At 35.8% G+C, this 10454-nt stretch overlaps 1 pseudogene across 1 annotated transcript; it reads right to left on the bottom strand.

Moving 5' to 3' along the window:
* Positions 1 to 999: 999 nt before the first annotated feature.
* On the bottom strand, positions 1000 to 1699 carry LOC306652294 (olfactory receptor 14A2-like; annotated as a pseudogene). Its single transcript has one exon. The product of its transcript is annotated as an olfactory receptor 14A2-like (transcript).
* Between the last annotated feature and the right edge of the window lie 8755 nt (positions 1700 to 10454).

The following is a 10454-nucleotide window of genomic DNA, read 5'->3' as shown; positions in this document are numbered from 1 at the left end:
ACAATTTTTGCCATTTTGTGGAAATTTTGAGAGCAAGAATTGTGTTTGTTTCCAATCTTCATCACCTTTTACTGAGACTTAGCATTTATATCTATGCTTATGCCAGAAATTCTGATTTTAGGTTTATGGTCGGTTTACATTTTTGTAGTCATAAACCATATGAGTTGCCAGCCTTAGAATAAGATGTTCATTGTTCTACAAGCACAGGTCATTATGCACTAGAATCTTGGGAGCAATCAGGGCCGTATTTCTTTGTGCAGTCTCCAGTAAAGAATGTGTCTCCTCACTTCTTCCACCCCTAGAAGTTCCCTTCATTCTACAGCATAGGATCACTTCCAGCTTCAGTGACAGCAAGGTAAGACCGTTCTCCCACAAACATGTCCTTCTCTGAAGAAAATCTTAGCCTTCAGTTTTTGAATGTTGATGTAATTGAATTGTGACCACCAGCCAAGTAGAGTATTATGTTAACAGTTTCTGAGGAACTGGCAAAGGAGAACTTTCATAGGTCATTCAGAAGCCTGCTACAGTGCCATGGATGTCCAAATTACCTGGATACACTAAGAAAGTTCATGCTCAAGAAAGTTCATGTTGGTTCTAAGATAATCATTAATGATTCATGGTCATGAACCTATAAACCTCATTGTAGAGTTTCTAAATAAAATACATACCTATACAAATCAAGATATTCAGTTATTTACCTTATATCCAAATGATCCCATACATCATAAAAAACCCACAAAACAGCAATTCATAAAGATATGTCATTGATCCTTCCTAGAGAATAGTTCTATTATTTTCCCCCTTAAAACTTATAATGAGGTAGTTTCCATAGAATCTTCCACAGAGAAGTTTTGACATCTTTGTTCCTCAGGCTGTATATCATAGGGTTCAAAGATGGAGGCATAACAGAATACAGAACAGACACTAGAAAGTCCCCAGGATGTGGGGATTCAGGCACTGGCTTCAAACAGGCAGTGACACCAGTCACAAAAAACGTGGTCACCACCATGAGATGAAGCATGCAGGTGGAGAAGGCTCTTGACCTCTCTTGTGATGATGGCATTCTCGTGACAGTTTTAAAAATGTACCCATATGAAAATCCATTGACACAATGCAGAAAAGTGCATATATGACTCCAGTGACCACGCTCACATCAATGGTGATGTGCAACTTTGAACAAGAAATTTTCAGCAGAGACGGGACCTCACAGAAAAATTGTGGGAGTTTTCTAGAGCCACAGAAAGGTAAAGAGAAAGTTCCTGCACAGTGTAAGACCCCAAATAAACCCCAAAGGAACCTGGAGACAGCTACCATCTGCACACAGACCCCCTGTTCATGATGATATCATAGTGCAGAGGGCAGCAGATGGCTACATTGCGGTCATAGGACATGGCTGTAAGGGTGAAAAGCTCAGCTCCAGCAAACTGAATTACCAGCAGGACCTGTGAGACATATCCCGGGAAAGAGATGGTGCTTCTGTGGCATAAGGAGTTCAGAATGAAGTTTAGGACAGTGACTGAGACAAGCAAACATCAAGGAGGGACAAGTTCCTCAGGAAGAAGTACATGGGGGTGTGGAGACACCGGTCCATGGTGACAAGGATGATGATGAGAAGGTTCCCTACCAGTGCCACCAGGTAAATCAGCAAGAACAGGAAGCCCTGTGGAACCTGGAGCTCCTTGGTCTCAGAGAATGCCATGAGGTGGCATCCATCCCCACCGTGTGGTTGGCCATGGCCACCATGCTGTGGACCTGCTGCAGGGAAAAGGATGGTGGACACATGCCAGGTTCATGCTGAGCCATTCTCTTGACCAGGGATGTGTGCTCAGTTCTGTCATGTGATAACACATGCTCTCCTAACACACTAGTTTCAATGACCATCCCAGGGTGCCACTCCCAATATGCATCATAACACAGGCTGAAAAAGGAGAGAATTGAAAAAAATTTGAGACTTTACATATCTACTAATAAAATTTATAAAACTTATTCTGAATCATTTCTGAATTTCTGTATAAAACTATTGGAATAAGCCCATCAACTTGTAAAGCAGCTCAGAGAAGGAGTACTCATTGTATCATATTGAAATAATCCTGATTTTAATGCTTAGTAATATTTTCATAGAGAGTAAAATTTTTCCTGTTTTATTATTAAATACATTGAACAAGAGGATATAAAAGCTTATGGCAAAAAGGAGAGATAAAAAGTGAAAAAATTTATAATCATGTAGGTGTATCATTATAATGAAGAAATGATAATGGTGATAGATGGTAAGTTAGAGAAGCACAAGGAATATGGGGAGAATGTTCACCATTATTATCCACAGGATGTTTCTTTATGCACCCAAACACAAAATCCTCTCTCTCTCAGACTGTATTTCCACTGATTTACTTCATTCTGATCTCCTTATGCCACAGAAGCACCATCTCTTTCCCGGGATATGTCTCACAGGTCCTGCTGGTAATTCAGTTTGCTGGAGCTGAGCTTTTCACCCTTACAGCCACTGATTTACAGCCACTGGCACAGATAAATATAGCTGTATTAAGTAGAACCAGAGGAGTGCTGAGCATCACAAGGTAGAAATTTATCCTTCAATGTAAATGGGTCATTTAGTGTTTAGAAAGAAGCATATGTAGAAAATATTTTATGTAAGCAATACAGAATAACTTTAATTGACTTTGGGTAAAAATAATGCATTTTGTAGTAAATTAGATATTTAGCTATAGATCTTTAGAAAATAAAGCAATTGCTTTCTACAGAAAATGATACTTTGCTTATTACTGCCATTGGCTTCTGTAAGACTTGTCAGACTTTCTCCATCTTTTGAGTTAGGAATTAAGGCCATTTCTAGGTAAGACAGCAGAACGCTCCTACTTCCTAGATTTCAAGGATGGCCTGCGTGTGAAGTTTAGGGAATTGCTTTTGCAGTCCAAACAGATTATATCAAGGCAGTGTATGACATTTACTCCTCTGAGGACCCCATCAAGTTGACATTTCTGAGGGTTGGACTGTGAAATTCTGGAGTCACAAAGACTGAACTGTGTGAGCCTGCAAAAGCTCTCCAGGCTGCAGTAGAGCCCATGGGGAGCCGTTGTACCTGTACTGACTGCCAACCAGACACTCCTTGGCTGTGCTCTCTGGGTTATTTCCTCTCCTGGAAATAAAGCCTTAGATTTTTAAATCTCCCAAGTAATCCTCTTCTGAAAGGACCTACTTTTCTATTACTTCTTCCAGTGGTTTTTGTGTGATATGTGTTAAAAACCTAAGAAATAAGTACACTTGAGAAGAATTAAAGGAAAATGTGGAGGGTACTGTCTAAGAGAAAGCCTTTATAAAATAACACTGTAACTAATGTTTGCTAACTTAGAGATTTTCTGGTTCTCTTTGTCTGTAGTTCTAGTTGTAAAATAAGGAATTAAAATTCTGTGATTCCCAAGAAACTTGCTTTTCTAAAATAGGCTTATTGCTCCATGTACATAAATTTTAATCAAATTCTGCTTCCCAAACAGTTCTGCAGGCTCATGTCAGTTTCCCCACCACAGTGTCTATGTGGCTTCTCCCACCTGGTCAAGATGCCAGTGTGTCCACAAGGAGCCCAAAGTTCCATTGCTGCAAGTTTTCTGCTCCCCAAAGCAGTCTAGTTCCTAATGATAAAACCTCTCTCAATAGGGCTTCTGGTTGTAGAACTCTGGGAGTTTGCTAGCAGTTTATTTATTTTCTAAAGCTGGCTTGCTTTGCAGAAGCATGAAAAATCCCCAAATTGAATACAAAGCTTCCATGGACTGTGGATTTCTCTTGCAACTAGGAATATGGTCTCAAGCTACTATTGGGACTAAATGCAATCTCCAGTCTACATTATGCTTAAGTATCTGGTTTCCCTGAAATTGTACCTTAATAAGAGTCTGCTGAATTGACCTCTAACTACAAGACAAAAAGGAAAAAGGAAAAAAAATCCTATGTTTACTCTCATAGATAGTGAGATACTATCTTATCTATTATTCTACTTTTATTCTAAGATTTAATAAGAAATCTAAATACTTTGATGATTAAATAAACAGAAAAGTTTACATTGCAGATTACATGAAGGCTTCACTAAGGTAAAGAACTGGCACAAGTGCATGCCATATCTCAGGGGTTACATTTTACTTCTCTTCTCCCTTTCACCCTTTATTCTATAGTGACTAGAACTCAGACTGCTTAAATTAAGCACTGAAAGTCAGTAGAAGAGGCAGATAAAGCTTCACTGCCACTTAGGAGCTGATTTTTTTTTCATCAAATGCTCTGGGCATTTGCACCTTCTTGGGCTTCATTGTAATAACAAAACAATCACTGTTTTGTACATCTGACCTTGGCAGAATTTGGTGAATTTAACATTTTAGGAAATCCAGTATGTAAATATGTAAAAATAATTGTACATGCTATAGAATGGCTCCAGAAACATCCAGTTATAAAAGAATTTTTCATAGGTATGAATATGGTAGAAAATTTAAGAGGTAGAACATAGGTGCAAGGATTGATGTCATTGGAGATGTTCCTCTGCAGAATATGGCAGGACCTTGGTCTCTTGCTGTGTGTCTCTCTTTACTATGGGCCATGCAGTTAATGGGCTACATCACATGGTCTTACCATGATGTGCTGCTCCATTTAAGGCACTAATGCAATGAGAGCAGCAGAGAATGGACTGAGACCTCAGAATCTGTGGGCAAAAACAAGTCTTTTCTCTTTAAATTTGATTATCTCAAGTATTTTGTTACAGTTAGGGAAAGTTGACTCATTTAATAGTACACAACCCAATGGGATGATTTATTAAAGGCATTCAAGACCAGTTTGATATTTCAATATAAATTAATGAGTCTGAATATAAGCAGTCTAAAATCATAAGATCATATAACAAAAGCAGAAAAACATTTGTCAAAATAAAAAAGCATTCATGATTTTAAAAATCTCTCAAAACTCTGGAAGTAAAATTCAATCACTATGCTATATAAAAAACATAATTAAAGTTAGTAAATGATATTTTCTATCTAATACTAAGGGAAAAGGAAAAAAAATGTCCATTTTCACCATTTCCATATATTATACCAAAAGTTCTAGAAAATACTATAAGACAAGAAAGAAGTGATATGTATGTGAGGAAAGAAATAAAATGAAATTTTTAAAGTTATACTCCATTTTTGTTTAATGTGGAAAAATGCATTCTTCTGTCATATATGACTAACTAGAACAAATAAAAAATAGAAGAAAAAACCTAAATTTTTTACAGTGAATAATTTCCAATGCATAAATTCTCAAATGATCATAAAACAACAACAATAAAGAAACTTCTTGGAAAAATGAAGAATCACAGCAAGTTTCAGGATTCAAGATTAATATACAAATGTCAGTTGTCTTCTGATATGTCAGTAATGAAAATTAAAATATTAAATTAGAAACATAATTTCATTTATAATATCTCCAAAAATTTTTAGATATGAATTTAACAAAAGAATTATAACACCTATTTAAATTTTGAAGGGAAAAATCTAAGAAGAAATAAGTAAATGGAGAATTCATGAAGTAAATTCATAAATAGAAAGATTCAATATTGTTAAGATACCAGTATTTTCCAACTAGATCTACATAGTCAACACAGTATCAATCAAAATGACAGGAAGTCAGTTGGTATCATGTTGTATTTCATTTTCCTAAGTATTCTGCAATTTCTCTTGTGAATTTTTTCTTTGCATATTTCTCTTACCTTTTAAAACTTTTCAGCTTAATGCTTACAGTCTCTAGTGTGTGTTAATAGGATTGGTGAGGATTTTGAGGAAAAGGTACATTTATACATGGCTGGTGGGACTGCAGATTGGGGCAACCACTCTGGAAAGCAGTATGGAAGTTCCTCAGAAAACTTCTAATGGATCCACCTTTTGACCCAGCTATCCCACTCCTTGAACTACACCTGAAGGAATTAAAAACAACATATTTCATTTACACAGTCACATTGACATTTATAGCAGCTCAATTCACAACAGCTAGGTTGTGGAACTAACCCACATGCCCTTCAATAGATGAATGGATAGAGAAACTGTGATACACACACACACACACAGAATAAAATGATGGCATTTGCAGGTAAATGGATGGAGTTGGAGAATAGCTTGCTAAGTGAAATAAGCCAATCCCAACAAAACAAAGACAAAATGTTTTCTCTGATAGTGATATATAATGGGGGTGGGGGGTAAGGAAAGAATAGAGGAATGTTGGATTGTGTAGAGGGAAATGAGGGAAGAGTGGGGGCATGAGGAAGGAAAGATTGTGAAATGAGACAGACATCATTAGCCTATGTACATGTATGATTACATGAATGGTCTGACTCTACATTGTGAAAAACCAGAAAAATGAGAAGTTGTACTCCATTTGTGTGTGATGAATCAAAATGCATTATGTGTTTATGAATAACTAAATAGAATAAACATAAAAGGAAGAAATTATTCCCATTTTTCTAAAATATTGGAATTATCCATACATGTCTGTGTTCAGGCATGTTATAATTGATTCAATAGGACTGTAAGTATAGCTCAGTGGTAGTTTGTAGCATGGGTGAGGTCCTGGATTCAATCCCCAACATAGAAAAAAAATCTACTGATATTATTTTTTAAATAATAAAATGTTCAGGAAAATGTTAACAAAAGACATGCAAATTTATACTCTGAAAAAAGGAATCCTTTTAGCGGAATTAAAGAATAACCAAAGAAATGGAAAGATATACCATGTTTATAGAATGTATGACATTATCAAGTGGAAAATATATCTCATGTTAAACTATACAAACATCACATTTCCATCTGATTATTTTGCAGAAATTGACAAGTTCAGCTAAAGTTTGTGCAAGACTCAAGTAGCAAAATCAATTCTGAACAAAAGGTTAACAAATTCATAGTGCTCACACATCAATTTTTAAAATTACTACAGACATACAGTACTTATGATTCTTTGGTTCTAGGGTAAAAATTATGAAGATCAATTAGATATAATGATAAACATACATATATAAATATATATATATGGGGTGTGTGTGATTATTTTTTTTTTAATTTCTTGTACTGGGGATTGAACCTAGGGATGCTTAACAACTGAGTCACATCTCCAGACTCTTTTTACATTTTTAGAGACAGGGTCTTGCTAAGTTGCTGAGGCTGGCCTTGACTTGCAATATTTCTGCCACAGCCTCCTGAGCTGATGGGAATACAGGTGTGCAACACCATGATCAGTGATATATGTGATTTTTAATAAATGTGTTGACACAAGTAAATTGTGTGTTTTTGTACTGAGACTACTGGTTATTCACATGGAAAAAAGGAAATTTGCATCTGTATCACATACCATACATAAAAATAGCTCAAAGTGGATCAACTATCTGAGACAGAAAGCTTAAACTATAAAGACCTAAGAAGAAAATATAAAGAAATACTTATTTCTTTGAATTTGGAAATAAGTTTTTGATATAAGCTTAAGCAAAATTTAATAAATAAATAGATAAAAGAAAAAGTAAAAAGATGTAGGGGATTAAAACAAATTCATCAAAGTTTAAAACAATAAAAGATGAAGTTTTTGTGTTTAGAACATCATAAAAATATTAAAAAGTGTACTGTATAGGAAAAATAATTGTAACACATGTGTTATTATAATCTAATATCTAGGACTATAAAGAACATTTAAAACTTAATAAGGAAAAGATACATAACCCAATTTGAAAATAAACAAACTACCTAGTAAATATTTTCCTGTAAATATATATACATGTGACTGATAGGTACATACATGGCATTCACCACATTATTAATTATCAGGGACATGGAAAATAAACACTACAAATAGATACCACACACATCAGAATCACTTTATTCAAAATAGGAGTAATACCAAGTGTTTGTGAGAATGTGCAACAATTACATCGCCATACACTACTGGTTGGTATGTAAAGTACTCTTTTAAATTAGACCATGTGAAAGATAGTATGACTAGAAAAGTAATCTGGTAATTTTTCAAAGAGTTAGACATAGAGTTACCATAGGACTTCCTAATTCTCCTCCTAGTTATATACCAAAGGTAAATGAAAGCACATTTTTACACAAAAATCTGTACACATTTTCATAACAATAGATAATGAGCCCAGAGCAAAGGTACATTAATTGATGGAACAATAACAAAACATATTGTATCCATATGGTAGAATATCGTAGAATAATATGATAACTGAAGTTTTGACACCTGCAACACTGACAGACCTTGAGAAGAAGCTAAGTAAAATAGACCAGCCCTGTAATACTAATAACCTTGTTTATAAGAGTGATCTGGAGTATTCAAATCTGTGGAGATGAGAAGTGGATCAGTGTTTGCATAAACTGGTGGTGTAGGGTGCACATTGACTGGGAATAATGAAGAATTGGGGGTAATGAAGTTGTAAAATCATTTCAGTTTTTGCTACACTCTGGGAATATACTAAAAAACATTGAATTTTACACTTTAAATGGGTAATTTTTTGGCATGGGTAATACATGTCAGTAAAACTGCTATGCCCCATAGAGAAGGGGTCAGAATTAGACAGGAGGTTTCCTTCCTCTAGCCGGCATGTGACATTATGTGCTTACTGACAACTGTAAGATCTCTGGGCACTTGATAGCTACCCCTTCATCCATATTGAGCACTGCCAGGCAGAATTCCTCACAGGAAAACATGCTACTTTGATCTTGTGTGACTTCTGATGTCCCTGTTCAGTTGTGTGGCCTCTGACCCAGGGTGCCCACAAAGCTACATTCTCAGTTCCCAGCTGCTCACCTGAAGCAATGGAATATTACTCAGTCATGAAGAAGAATATAATTATGGAACTTGCAGGCAAATGGATGAAGTTGGAGATTATCATGCTAAGTGAGATAAGCCAATTCCCAAAAACCAAAGGTGGAATGATATCTCTGATAATCAGATGATGATACATAATGGGGGGTGGGAAGGAGGAAAAATGGAGGAAGGATGGATTATATAAAGGAAAAAGAGGGGTGGGAGGGTTGGAGGGAAGGAAAAATAACAGAATGAGACAAACATCATTACCCTGTGTACATGTATGATTACACAAATGGCGCAACTCTACTTCATGTACTACCAGAGAAACAAGTTGAACCCCATTTGTTTACAATGAAGCAAAATAAATAAATTATAAAAAAGAAGTCATTTCAAATTGAATTTATTTATTTTTTAAGTAATTGTGATTCAATTAGCATGATATTCAACTTCATCAATTTGCCTGTAAATGCCATAATTTTATTCTTCTTTATGGCTGAGTAATATTCCACTGTGCATATATACCACAGTTTTTTTTTTATCCATTCGTCAGTTGAAGGGTGTCTAGGTTGGTTCCACAATCTGGCTATTGTGAATTGAGCAGCTATGAACATTGATGTGGCTGCATCACTGCAGTATGCTGACTTTAAATCCTTTGGGTATAGGTCAAGGAGTGGGATAGCTGGGTCAAATAATTGTTCCATTCCAAGTTTTCTAAGGAATTTCCACACTGCTTTCCAGAGTGGCTGCACTAATTTGCAACCCCACCAGCAATGTATGAGTGTACCTTTTCCCCACATCCTCACCTACACCTATTTTTGCTAGTATTCTTGATAATCGCCATTCTAATTGGGGTGAGATGGAATCTCAGGGTAATTTTGATTTGCATTTCTCTTATTACTAGAGATGTTGAACATTTTTTCATATATCTGTTGATTGCTTGTAGATCTTCTTCTGTGAAGTGTCTGTTCATTTCCTCAGCCCATTTGTTGATTGGGTTATTTGTATTCTTGGTGTAGAGTTTTTTGAGTTCTTTATAGATTCTGGAAATTAGTGCTCTATCTGAATTATGAGCAGCAAAGATTTTCTCCCACTCTCTAGGCTCTCTCTTCACATTGCTGATAGTTTCCTTTGCTGAGAGAAAGCTTTTTAGTTTGAATCTATCCCAATATTAGATTCCTACTTTTATTTCTTGTGCTTTGGGAATCGTGTTAAGGAAGTCTGATCTTAAGTTGACATGATAAAGATTTGGACCTACTTTTTCCTCTATATGGTGCAAGATCTCTGGTCTGATTCCGAGGTCCTTGATCCATTTTGAGTTGAGTTTTATGCAGAGTGAGGGATAGGGGTTTAGTTTCATTCTGCTGCATATGGATTTCCAGTTTTCCCAGCACCATGTGTTGAATAGGCTATCTTTTCTCCATTATATGTTTTTGGCTCCTTTGTCTAGTATAAGAAAACCATTTATTTGGGTTTGTCTCTGTGTCCTCTTTTCTGTACCATTGATCTAATTGTTTATTTTAGTGCCAAAATCATGCTGTTTTGTTACTATTGCTCTGTAGTATAGTTAAATTTCTGGTATTGTGATTCCACCTGCTTCACTCTTCCTGCTAAGGATTGCTTTAGCTATTCCGGGT

This window comes from Sciurus vulgaris (genome assembly GCF_902686455.1).
Source record: "Sciurus vulgaris genome assembly, contig: HiC_scaffold_174_arrow_ctg1, whole genome shotgun sequence".
Classification (NCBI taxonomy): domain Eukaryota; kingdom Metazoa; phylum Chordata; class Mammalia; order Rodentia; family Sciuridae; genus Sciurus; species Sciurus vulgaris.
The sequence above is the reverse complement of the archived record's forward strand: the minus strand, read 5'-3'. Positions and strand labels throughout refer to the sequence as shown.